We start from the raw sequence: 13,164 nt of genomic DNA, 5'->3' as shown, positions 1-13,164 counted from the left end.
CCTGTGTACAGGTGAAGCATTACCGATTTAATTTTGGCAGGAAAATTGTAGCCTTGCAAAACCCTATATACGTACATAGTCGTGTGACACAGTGTCAAAGGCGTTGTGAAAATCGCAAGCAAGCAAACCTATAGGGAGTCCTTTAAATTTGAAATATGCAAGAATATCTCGAATGGTGGCGAGAGCCGTATGTATGTTCCGTTCACTATGAAGCGCCATTTAAGCTGAACTGATGTACGGTTAGATCATCTTCTTGATACGTTGAGTAATGATAGCAGTGAACATTTTATAGTCTGTATTGAGCAGAGTGATAGATCGATAATCTGCAACATCACTTGGGTTTCCTCCTTTGGGTAGCAAAATAATAATCCCTTCATGCTGATAAATTGGACTACCTTACAATAAAAAGTTACTGATTGCATAAGATGGGACCCAGTAAAGAAAAAATGTCACATAAAGCTGGTAGATGAGCCCATCTTTTCCAGGGGTCGTGCGGAGAACTTTTTGTATTTCTTGAAGAGTTACAGGTATGACTAGTTGTTATCGTTCTTCATCGGAAAGGCTCTGTGGAATGCTGGCAACAAAGGTAGCTGATAACGAGGCATCGCGCGCTGAAGTGAGAAAAGCTGGGCGTAAAATTCATGAAAGTGGGCGTAGTGTTCATCAGCTATCGTAAAGGTTGTTCCCGTCGTGGAGGGAAGTCACCTCTGTGATACATTGTGAGTTTTGGCGTTGTAACTTATATGTAGTGGTATAAGGAGATAGGTTCCGAAACCATTCTGCCCGTGTCCCTTCATTAACGCATACACTAAAATAATGTTCTAATTTTGAGCTGTTATAAGTGATGCTTCACTCGAATGATGGCGGCTATATCTGAAGTACTACTTGGTTACTTCCAGAGATCACACAAGGTAGCATATAGAAATTCAGAAGTTTCTCTATATCTCTGATGTTTTTGTTTGCACATTCCTTGAAAGAACAAACGAATTTTGGGTTTGACTAAATAACACACCACCACGTATTTTATGTTCGAGTAAGCTGTCTGTGTCCGTGTCTACTGTTCCCATCTATCAGCAAAGAGTTGTATCATGTCGGTTAAAAGCTGACTATTTAATTTCCAAAAGATACGACCATACAACCGGACAATATTCTTGGGAAATCTTAATGTGAGCTTTAATGGTGAGTGATCCAAAAAGCTCAAAGGTAAATTTTGAATGTCAAACACACTAGGTAGATATTCTTTCAAAATAAAACACATATCCAAGCGAGACTGAAATCTCGCCGACTTATATGTGAAATGATGATTATGATTAGAATTGGCCAAATATCTGTTAGTCTTAGTTGGGTGACGAACTTTTGGAAAGCTAAACATGGATTAAAGAAACCAGTTGTGCCCTGGTGGGATATATGACTGTTTGTGTCACCAAGCAGAAGAATCAGGCAACGTCTGGTAAGTAACAGTGTAACAACCTCCTCCGCATAAAAGCGCTCGCGGGCCACACGTTATGCTGCTTCAAAAGACCCGTAGATACAGAGAATACATAAATTGTCTACGACACAGTTAATCACTCTGCAAGAGAATGATAGTTGTATGAGTGAAGTGTAACATTCCAATTTTTTAAAGAATTTATTTCAGAAGAAAGAAGGAAAAATTGAATTGTCACAAAAAAGAAAAATAAAAAAATGAAAAATTTGGAGGTGTAAAGTTGGCAACCATGTAGATGACTTGATGAAATATTAATTTGTATTACCTGACCAGCAAACGAGTGCAGGTTACAGGTTTTGGAACTAAAATACAAACAACAGTGTTTCTAACCGGATTACTTCTAATTAATCTATCACAGTTATTTTTTTCCTGTTTATAATAAACCACTCCAAGCATATGTTCAAGTTAAGAGAAACACAATTTCAAAATTTATAGAAGTTATTTCCAGAACACTTTAAGGGACTGCAAAAAAAAAAAAAAAAAGAAAAAAAAAGTGCATACACCCTCCATATTAATTTGGCAATAACTTGCGAATAAACTAGCCTCAGTGTTGTACAGAGAAACACCAAAAACTACGTAGCATTCGAGTGTAACGAATTCCTACTTCTCCTATTAACAAAACCTCGAAGTTCATCTTTGTGAATCAACTTTGACAACTGCGCTTTCATTGTTTAAAGCAAGTTCGATTGAATAGTTTTGAGATAAGACGTCTTCTAAATTGTGACCAAGTTGGACCATGTGATCTCCGATCGATTGTCTAAGCAGTGTCTTGAGTAACAATATTCTTTTGCATTGAGATCATTTTCGGATGCGCTGCAGAAGTCCGGTCAGAGAGAAACTGATAATCTTTCACCGTCACACTCGTAACCGCCTCCGAAGGAGACTTGGATCCGCCCCTGATTGAGATGGTAGATAAAGATAACTCTCTCTGATGTCTAACCTGTAATTATTTAGCATGGTTTGGTCATTTAAAAGTTCCAGTATTTCTGCCATATTTTGAAAACTTTATTTAAAAGAAATATACCCAGTATTACATTGGTGGCGATAGGGGAGCGATTAAAGTTTAAAGTGCGGTGCCTGACAATTAAAGGTTCCTTGTCCTTCCAAGGAGTTGAACTCAGTGAAATTCAGAAAAAAACGAATTACGTATGAAAGAAGAAATACAAAATATATTTACAGGGTAACTATTACAGGCATTATGTTGTTATAAAATTATTGCTACTTCTGAAACTAATTAGATTGAATAGATATGTATTTGAATAATGAAACCACTTGCATAAGTTTTTCTTCCACTGTTATCTCATTGCTCAAAGATACCGGTGATGAAACAATTGGCCGGAAATTACGATGCCGATTTTTACATCAATCCATGAAGAATAAGATGAGTGACAATGTTAGGTACAAAAGTTCAGTATTAGAGAAAAAAAACACCCAATCTCTTGTAACCATACGTAGCACATTTTAATACTTAGACTTGAAATAAAAATACAGCTGTTTAAAGATTATTGTCTTTGAATTTCATATGTGGACAACAATATAGGCTTTTCAGATGGAGGAGGGGAAAAGGCAAGTTTTGTTAAACAAGACCGTACATTTGATATGTTTGAACCATATGCAACTTGTGCTTACGAGCTCAGTCCTCTGAAGTCAATCGACACATGATTATGTATTACAGACACAAAGATAACACTAGGCTCCCAAGTTTTAAAATTATATTGTGTATGAAAACAGGTAGTACAATCAACTCTTTGTCACCTGAGACCTAGAGTGGAAGAAGTTCAAAGGGATTTCAAGGGGAATTTCCACATCCATACATAAAAGTTGTGAGTTTATTATGTGTTGAAGCAGTGATACTTACGCTTACATTACCCATACGCTGATGTTTTATCAATACTTTTATTCCACATTTACCAAAAGGATGGATTTCGATAATAATCCTAAAAGAAAAATGCACTGTAATAAGATTTTACAAGTCAATCCCGAAAGGCAAGTTATCCAATCCCATAGCCCTTTAAAAAATGAAGGAAACATTTCTTTTTCACTTCATTTTTGCCCCAAAGGGTTCACATTCATCGAAAAAATGAAATGAAATTTCTTTAGTTTAACGTCCCATGATTATGCTCTTTATGCTAGAGGAGACAGATGATTAATGAAAGTGAAAGGCGGTAAAATTAATTTTTGAGCTCTCACTGGGATTTCAACCCAGAACCATGTACAACAAAGGCACATGCGCTAACCAATAGAGCAACGGAGACGATTTCCACAGTTCTCGACTAGAAACGTATCGGAATTCTTCCTTGGCTAAAACTCGAGAAAATAATTTATTTGTCAACCGATAATAATACATTTAAAACAAACAGAACCTTAACTTGATTTAAACTTACAGTTACAAGATAATGCGCAAGTCTCTAAATCACCAACCCTTTATTTATCTTTTAGTCATTGGCATCGTTATTCCTGTCTTATAACGAAATCAAAAAGTAATTAATTTTTATACAATCTGCTTTATACATAGTAGAAACTCACTTGCGTGCTACGTTGTTCCATGCATATGTATTATGTAAGTTTCCATGAATATGTCATTATCCACAATACATCTGCATTACTGCACGAATAACCATTCCTGCATTCAATAACAACTATATAATTTATGGCGCTCTTTATTAAGCGAAACAGATTAGGTTACTTATAGCATGTAAACTGCAACTTTTAGAAATCGTTGCATACACTGCAGAGTGACGCTCTCCGCTCCCCTGTCCCACAGTGCTTACCTAGAAACTGATATAAACACAACACCAGCGCCCTCCTCGAAACACCGCACTAATATCCTGATCAGGTAATACCTCTGGAAGAGAGACATCATATGTTGTTCATACATGATGGTGCTCCACCACATTTTCAAAGGCAAGTTTGTGCATATGTACAGGCTACATTTATTAACTGATGGATGAGAAGAGATAGTCGACATGTCTACTCTGCTCACTTACCCGATATAAATCGATTGGACTTTTACTTGTGGGGCCATTTAAATATCTAGTTTACGCGAGGGAAGTTCATGAGTTGCAAAAGTTACAACAATATATGTAAGATTGCTTCAAGGCAATTCGTAATATACCCGACATATTGAAGAATGCACATCTATCTTTAGTGCATCGCGCCCATGCGTGTGATTTTGCTGGTGGAGGACATAATAAGGACGTATATCGAGTACGCAGAAACGAGTAAAGATAACATTTAAAACATGGAACATCAATTGACTAATGCTTAATGCATCATGTTTATGGTAAGTAAAATGACCATACGGTAAATCCCATTTCTATTTATTTAGTTCCTTTTATCTTTTACTTTGTACACAGCAGTTTTTAATATTTTACATACTCTGTGGTGTGCAATCATTTTGTTTTTTACATCAAGGATTTGTTAGAGCTCTTCACTGTGATTTGTACATAAATCCAGTCACACGAAGATCTCATACCGACAGATGTTCAGAATAGAAGTACTTAAAGTACTATTTGGTTATCCGTTTCGTGAATTGGTCCCATGTGGCATATCATTGGTCAGCAGAGGGAGCGGTTTACATATTATTGGCAGCAGTAGTAGTACGTATAAAGATGATGAACTACTATGTCTTTACGTACAATACATATGCCTTCCCATGCATTGTCACATACTGCTTATAACACACTCTCTTGCCGTGTGTGTTCTGTCACATAATCGAGTATGTCATTCAGCAAATCACCATAATTCCTCACAACCCACGTAATAATACTATGTATGATACAACAGACAAGGTTAACTAGTAAGGCTGCCGCTTCAGATTAGCAGAAATGGTCCAGACTCACTTCATCTTCACATCCTCACTGCGTTTTCGAGCGTTTTCTAATTCAAGTCGAAGAAATGCCAAGATGGTACTACATGGAAGACACTGCCCGCTAATTATCGCATTACATTTTCATTTAAGATAAACGTATACATTTTCCCTCGAAGTTCAAGATAATATGACTGTCATAAATGTAAGTCAATACTACTACTACTACTACTACTACTACTGGTTATAATAATAATAATAATAATAATAATAATAATAATAATAATAATAATAATAATAATAATAATAATAATAATAATAATAATAATAAATAGTCAGTACTAATTTTCCCCGTTCATCTGGTTTCGTCCGCATGGCATTTCTGAAAACTTTTCGTCAAAAAAGACCCTTTGGCGGAATGAGATATTATTTTCATTTGGAGGAGCAAACATTTGATTTCCACAGACATTTTCGTTTGTTGGGAAGGGAGACAGACTCTTGAATTTTGGTTAAAATAGCCGGTAAATTAAGTTTCATCGAAGGTTGGAGATACTGCCCCTTGTGCATTAGTTGTGCCACTGGTCGTTATATTGTATTTTGTTATTGTACACGAGTATTATTGTACATTGTATATGTCTACATAATGCAAAGGACCGAGTAATAAGACTAGTTTTTTTTCACTGGTAACTATTAGATTACTCATGATGTGTCTTGGGTTTCGTAGTTGTTGAAAATATGCAACCACACACAACACGACCCCATATCCTAAATATCGCTGAATGTAATTTGAAATATCGAGTTGGTTCAAACGAATGAGTGTTCGCTGTTGTACTGTTATGAGCTTCCTCAATACAAGCTCATTTGGACCTACCCTTTGGGTATCCCTTTACTCCACATTGCTTAATTTTAATGCATATTTTGGAAACAGCAAGTATGATTCCAATTGACCACCAGCAGTGCGCTTGATGATATTCGAAATAAACGGCTCTAAGGTTCATTTTCCGACATTTTCAGCATCTTGTAGCTCCGAAACTCGCCGACACGAGAAAATTTGTAGATTGGTTTTGACTTCAGGTAGAAATACCTACATAACGATGTTTGCTGGCCAACTTCTTCCAGATCGCCAAACCGATTTTGGTAACTTTTTGATACCTGATTGGTACATGGCCTAACTTAGGTTTTTAATACATTAGTTTTCCAGTGAGGATTGCCGAGCGGGAGGAATGAAAAACCTCATAGCAACGGCATTTGGTTCAGTTTGTTCATTAAAACTATACAGTAACCACTTTTAGTTTTCTTTTAAACACACTAAACCTTATTTCCAAGATTTTAATATCATAATTTTCATTAACCTTTAAATACGTAACTAGAAGGCCGAGCCAAGGTCGGAAACAGTGTAGTAGGTGGCAACACTGCGTCGTTGTTGTATAAACAGAATAAACTATTTCTCATGTATTTGGATAATTTTCTGCATCTCTTTCGGTGAGCGTTTTCTAAACCACAATGGTAGGTTTCGCAAAACGAAACTGAAATCTAGACCACTGACATGCATAAAACAAACAATATACTCGTTTTGGGATCGCGAAGAATTTTTGACGCTTGACAAATTGTAATACGTGACAGGGCTCCAATGCATACCTCGTTTTAAGTAATAACGGCAAGTAGAAAAGAGAGTGAGGTCATTCCAGGTAGTATATGTGTTCTATCGCACAGATTGCAGTGCGAACAATTGTGACGGACAAAACTACAGGAGAGAATTAGTTTTGGCACCCCGTTTACATTTTTAACATCTGGATTGCAGCAATCTTACGAAACAAATCAATGTTACATTTTCTCTTCTACCGTTCAGAAATTCAATACTAATTGTAGAGTCTTAAACAAACATTTTATTAATTTATTCTGCAAAAGTAACTCGTAAAGTTTAGTGTGATAAATTCATTACCCGTGTTCTTTGAGACGTCCACCTCTTTCCTTCTCGCTTCTTTTCGAATAATAACAAAATTATCGAAATTTTTGTCGATTACTACAATGTCATTTAACATAGATATGAAAATTATTGAATACAATATTAGTAATGTACTATTTAAATTATTGTAGCATAAAATGAAATGTACTCACCAACAGTAATTAACTCAGTAGTCAGCCAGTTTTGCGATTTTCCGGGATAACTTCACTGTTTTGGGGGATAACGTCTCTTTTCTGATTTCCTTTGTACGGAAAAATAATCGACACTTCATGTAATGCACAATTAGTTTTGATACATTGTTCAGTATGTGTTCCTTACAACACCCAATTTCAGGATCCACATTCAATTCAATCACTGTCAGAGCTTTACTCACTTTATAACTTTTCCCCAATAACTTTTTTTCCATTTAAGATGCACTCTATGCACAGCTTTAGATGGATAGGATAGATAACTTTGTCTTTGATGGAATCGTAGTCTTTAATTGACGTTAACTTTGAAATTAGCGAGTAATTTGAGGAAGTCTCACGAAGTAATGAGGAAGATGATTCACAATTTATCTTCTCAGTATTACGCACGATATATCCACCCAAGTGATATGTCAAACACTCTTTGGCGACGTCTTTCTCACTTATATCGGGCACATTCTTTTCCCAATCTGGTAGGAATCATTCAGCAATGACAATTGTGTCCCTAATTTTATTTTGCACGCTTTCTTTTAAGATTTCTGTTGTGTGTCGCAGATGTCTTTGTTAATGAGCACATTTGATTGACGAGTGATGTTAATGGAGAGACTGATTTGTATTTACAATTTCCTCCGGACGACAAGGCAATTTTGGAGGGCACATATATTGATTGTAACATGTGTAAATGAAGAAAGTCTGTTGTACATGGGTGATCATCGCAACTCAAAGAGCGTAGGATACCAAAATGTCTTTCTAAAAGGTCTTGATTGAATTTTACTGGCAATATGTACTTGAGACCAATACTCCATACATATTCTGCCACTTCCATAGTACTCTGCACAGTAACTCTTAAAGACTTCAAAGTTCTTTCAGATGCAAAAGTGTTGTTATAATTGTTGAGGGTGATCTTTCACTTCTTCAGTGTCTCATGTCTGTCCTAATCTTTGTATAGTGAAATTAAAGGTGTCGATGAATTTAAAGCATCTATAAGGGAATTTAAGTCTCTGGTAAAATTTCCGGTTCTCAAACTGTCTTCAAACCCTTCGAAATGTAGGTCCCTGAAGAATTTAATTCCCTCAGCACTGAGTTACTGAAGAGTTGAAAGGTGAGCTTTACGTCCATTTTCTGGAAACAATTTGGGTTTATATGGGCCTGGGTAGGATTGGGACAAACTCTCATACCATGAAATCCAGAGGCGTCGACTTCATATAATCGTCGATAAAATTGGTAGCTGACTATACTATCCTTATAAGAAACTTCATTCTTGGCGTGAAAATTATTTGTTATACATTTTACTACATGCACGGCGCGGCGTCTGAAAATGCCTACAGACGCCTACCTGGGTCCGCTGGGTGAAGTACCGAGTTTCGGATATTTTTTCGTACTCCGCTTATTCCCAGGCACTTCCACACTTTTTTGTTGGATTGGCTGCCATCCAATGTAAATGTAATGACCGTGCCGCCCTTTTGCTCTAATTGAATTATAACTTGTATAAAAATTTCAGTTAAAAATTTCCCCAGATGTCGACTTGCGACTTGCATAAATAGCGACAAATTATACCCAATTTTACAATAAAGGAACATAAATAAACACCAAAGTATGATTTGCCAATTGAAATTTACACTGATCAGGTGTGAAATTCCCCATGTCTACAAAAGCATCAACTTTTAACGAATTTGAGTTAAATTGAACTTCTTCTCAATTTTACCTTATCAAATATTAGAATACCAGTACGTTCGACGTGATTTGTTTGTGCTAAAAATTGGGAAGTGGCATTTACAGTATCGTTATTAACACCATAAGGACATTTGAGACTTTCAGTTAGTTTTCTTAAGTGCGCCTCTGATGAAAGTGGTGGAAGAGCGTGATTTTTACAATGTCTACGTATATCCTTGGGAGATTCAAAGTGTAAGAGTACGCTCTTTAAAGAAAGTCCTCATTGTATCTCAGTCCTTTTTTGATTGTAGCTGACATTTTTAAAGAATTGTGTCAATGACCATTTTGTGCTTTTTACTGAGGAAACCAAGCTGTCAGATATTTTTGTGCTAGATTTCATTTCAGTAAGTTTTCTCTCGAGACCAGTAACTCTTGCGTTAGATGCACGTAATTTATTGCTATCTAAGTACGTATGTTGCGTTGCTGATGCTTTATCTTTTTCTTTAAAAACGAGATTGTTTTAGAGGCATTCTCGTAATTGTTGTGTTCATTATTGACAATATTTACGTCAATAACAGGACCTTGAATATGACGTAATTTCGAAGAGTCTGCATGAGAATCTGAGCTTTGAATTTTAGATTTAGTATTGCTTTTAGTCCGTTTGGTTGGATATTTACGGAAGCGATTTGATTTTGTGAAATATTTTGGAAGATTAGGAAATAAATGAGGAATTGCACCTGTATTTAGTTTCCATCTCTGCCTAGGAACCTTTTCACCATTTACCACGAGTATCAACTTTTACTATAAGATTCTCTGAAAAATATGTGTCACACACAAAACTATTGTGTGATAAGGCCCTATCTTTTCTAGGTATAACTTTCTCCCATTTAGAAAAGAACAATCCGTCTTATGCAGAGTCGTTTTGACGCATGATTAGCGTCATGCTAAAAACCTGACTACTGCAGGAAACATATGTTAGTCGATCTCTTTAGTATGACTAATGTAAAATTTCCGGAAATTTTGAGCCCGTTGGTAAAAATCATTTTTTTCCGGTTTCTTTCCGTAAAAATTGGAAAAATTTCGAAAATAACACAAATCTTTGTATTAGGTTAACTTTACTACTAATGGAACCCTTTTTTTCGAACGCATGGAAAATGTAAGTTAAGAAATTTCAATATTGCTAGTATTTATTTAAAGAAAGAAGCATTAGAAAATAAAACTGCTGTAATTATTCTTAAAACTAAGAGTCTGCACTCATTTTCTTTATGTGCTTTTAGTCATTTATTCGTGGTTGTGCATTAATTACAGAACTTTTACAGTTGCATACACATCTATCATCATGAAGCATTTCTGTTGCAAAAATAGTTCTCTTGAATGAAACTGAGTTCTTAATGTGCTTTTTGATCTGATCAAATTTTGTTAATTTTAACCAAATTGCTTCTTAAAAGACACAGCAGTAGACAAATTTCAGTAACATTCATGCACTAAAACATACAATTACTATTATTTAATATTCTAATATAGACTTTTATATAAACTTTATGTACAAAATTTTGTATGTAAACAAATGCCTGTTTTGTAGTGCGACAATTTATCTATGAAAATAAAAGTTACTGTATTTGTAACTTAACAACTCTTGAACCATCAGACCGATCTCGATAAAATTTTCAACATAAATGAGGCTCGGGCCTCGGATTTTTTTATCATTTCACTTTGAAGGTGCAAAAAGGAGGAAGGAAGGAGGGATATATGTTGAAAAGGACCGATATTAGGGTTGAATTCATAGTTTTCGGGATCGCTGAGATGAACAGTGACATTTCCGATACCGCTTAAATAAAAATTCTGGCCTGCAAGTAAGGGGAGACGGAAGGGGATATATATAGGGTATATGTATGAATAATTTCAAACATTTTCTCATGTATCTCAGAAAGTATAATTGGTATTCAGATACAAAATTGTGAACAAAAGCTTTGAACCTTACTATAACTTAGCAATTTTTCTTAAGATGGTATCTGTGATACATCATTTTGAAATTTGGGTACTCAATTTCCCCGCCGAAATTTCAGAAAACGTAAATGCGAGGGTCAATTTGAATAACGAGTGGGGTAATATGAATAACCAACAAAATAAGCAAGTCTTAAATAAGGAATATATATATATATATATATATATATATATATATATATATATATATATATATATATATATATATATATATATATATATATACCTAGAAACAATGTATAAACTATTTAATAGTTAGATTGCAAATTCTACGGTAGTTGGAATATGTTAATTAAAAAAAAAAGAAGTACATAAATTGTAAATATGCGTCACCTGTAGTTATCTTTTTGAAAGCACATTAAAAATATTGTTAGGAACACTGTCTAAGACAAAGAGCTGTAATAGGTTAATTCATTTTCCATCGTTCATATTTAGCGGCAACGACCACAAATAAACTGTTTTCGACCTTCTGCACCTACACAGACCTCGTGGAACCATGTCTTACAACGCTGGCAACGAATCCAGCCTCCCTTTCTAGCAGAACGTTCTGAATAGTAATTGAGAAGGCAAAAACCGCAATTCCATGTTTGGTCTTCATTGCCTGCAGCCATCTTTACACTTAGGTCTACTTCTTCGTCACTGGAAGAGGTAGAGGATATCAGTTTCTTTCGAGTTTTCATTTGTTTTTTCTTGACAAGTTCCGTATTAGCACTCTTCTTTCTTGTAGTGTTCTGGGACTTTGTTGCATTCGATGCTTGAGTCTTTCCTCGGAGTTGTTTTACTCTCATTGCCTGAATATTTTCAGGAGAAGTCGAGTGGCATGGTTTTCCTGTGACACGACGTCTCTTATGCACACAAACTTTTTCTGGGCTGGGAAGCACTTGTTGTATGGGTTCAGCTCCAGGCTTCGTTGGGACGTTTTGAAAGCAATGACCGGAGGAAGAAGGCGCGTTGTTAAGATCATCTTCCCGTGAAGACTGCTCCTCAGGATTTATAACAAGGCCATACGTTTCCGAAGGGGCAAATCGAAACTCTTCAATAGCTTGTGGTCTAAAGGGGTATATACCGGTACATGAAAACCCATTAACTGCTAGTCCAACAGAAGCTGTCCGCTTCCAGGCTTCAGTGAACAAAATACAAAACTGAGATTTACTAATCCCTGAGTTCGGGTTTTGGTAAATCCAGATACTTGCCTCTCGGTGATAATTGGCTAGCGATCGAGTGGTTGTAATACGTGTGTTGTGTGTGGAGGTAGGCAAAGCATTTCGATGTCATGACTTTGGCAAAACTCTAAGGACGAAAGTTGTGAGTGAGATTTATGCCCGTCCAAAATCAACAGAACCCGACCCGGAACTCTATGTTCGTTAAAGTGCTTGATAAACTTTTTTAAAAAATGTCTTCATTAATGTATCCACTATCACTCATGCAGCCAAGTGATCCATGCGGGAGATGGGTTTTAAAGTTCGGATTTTGGCGTACACCTTTGAATATTACTACAGGAGGTATAAAAGACCCTCCGGCATTGCAGCATACTATCACCGTTACATTTTCCCCGCGCTCTACAGATGTTAAACTGATCACATCTTTTTTACCCTTTTCTGCAAGAATTTTAGGCGGTCTGTTATTTATAGGAAGTCCACTTTCGTCCATATTGTAAATACGTCTAGGATGGTTATGGAGATCATACTCGTTCATTAATTCACCCAGTAAGTCAAAATAAGAATTCACAGTTTCCTTGTTAACACCAGAAGCTCTCGCTTTTGACAAACCTTCAGGTTTTCTCAAACTAAGATTATTTCGCTTACAAAACGTTTGACATCAGTCCTCCCTGCCATTTTAGTTTTATTTCAGGATTGAGGAATGTCAAGTTCACATTTAGACGCATATAAATACGCTGCTACACGCACTTCTTTCGGAGTAACCCCAAACCCCCTGGATTCTAAATGTTTTACTCTATCCGCTAGTTTTTTCTCTAGATCACTGGAAAACACGCTTGGCCTCCCAATATCACCGAACGATATTTTAGACGTATTGCCTACAGCAGGATCATCAATTAATTCCC

Source organism: Thermobia domestica, chromosome 7 (assembly GCF_964235325.1).
Source record: "Thermobia domestica chromosome 7, izTheDome1.hap1.1, whole genome shotgun sequence".
NCBI lineage: Eukaryota > Metazoa > Arthropoda > Insecta > Zygentoma > Lepismatidae > Thermobia > Thermobia domestica.
This window is presented reverse-complemented; position numbering follows the sequence as displayed.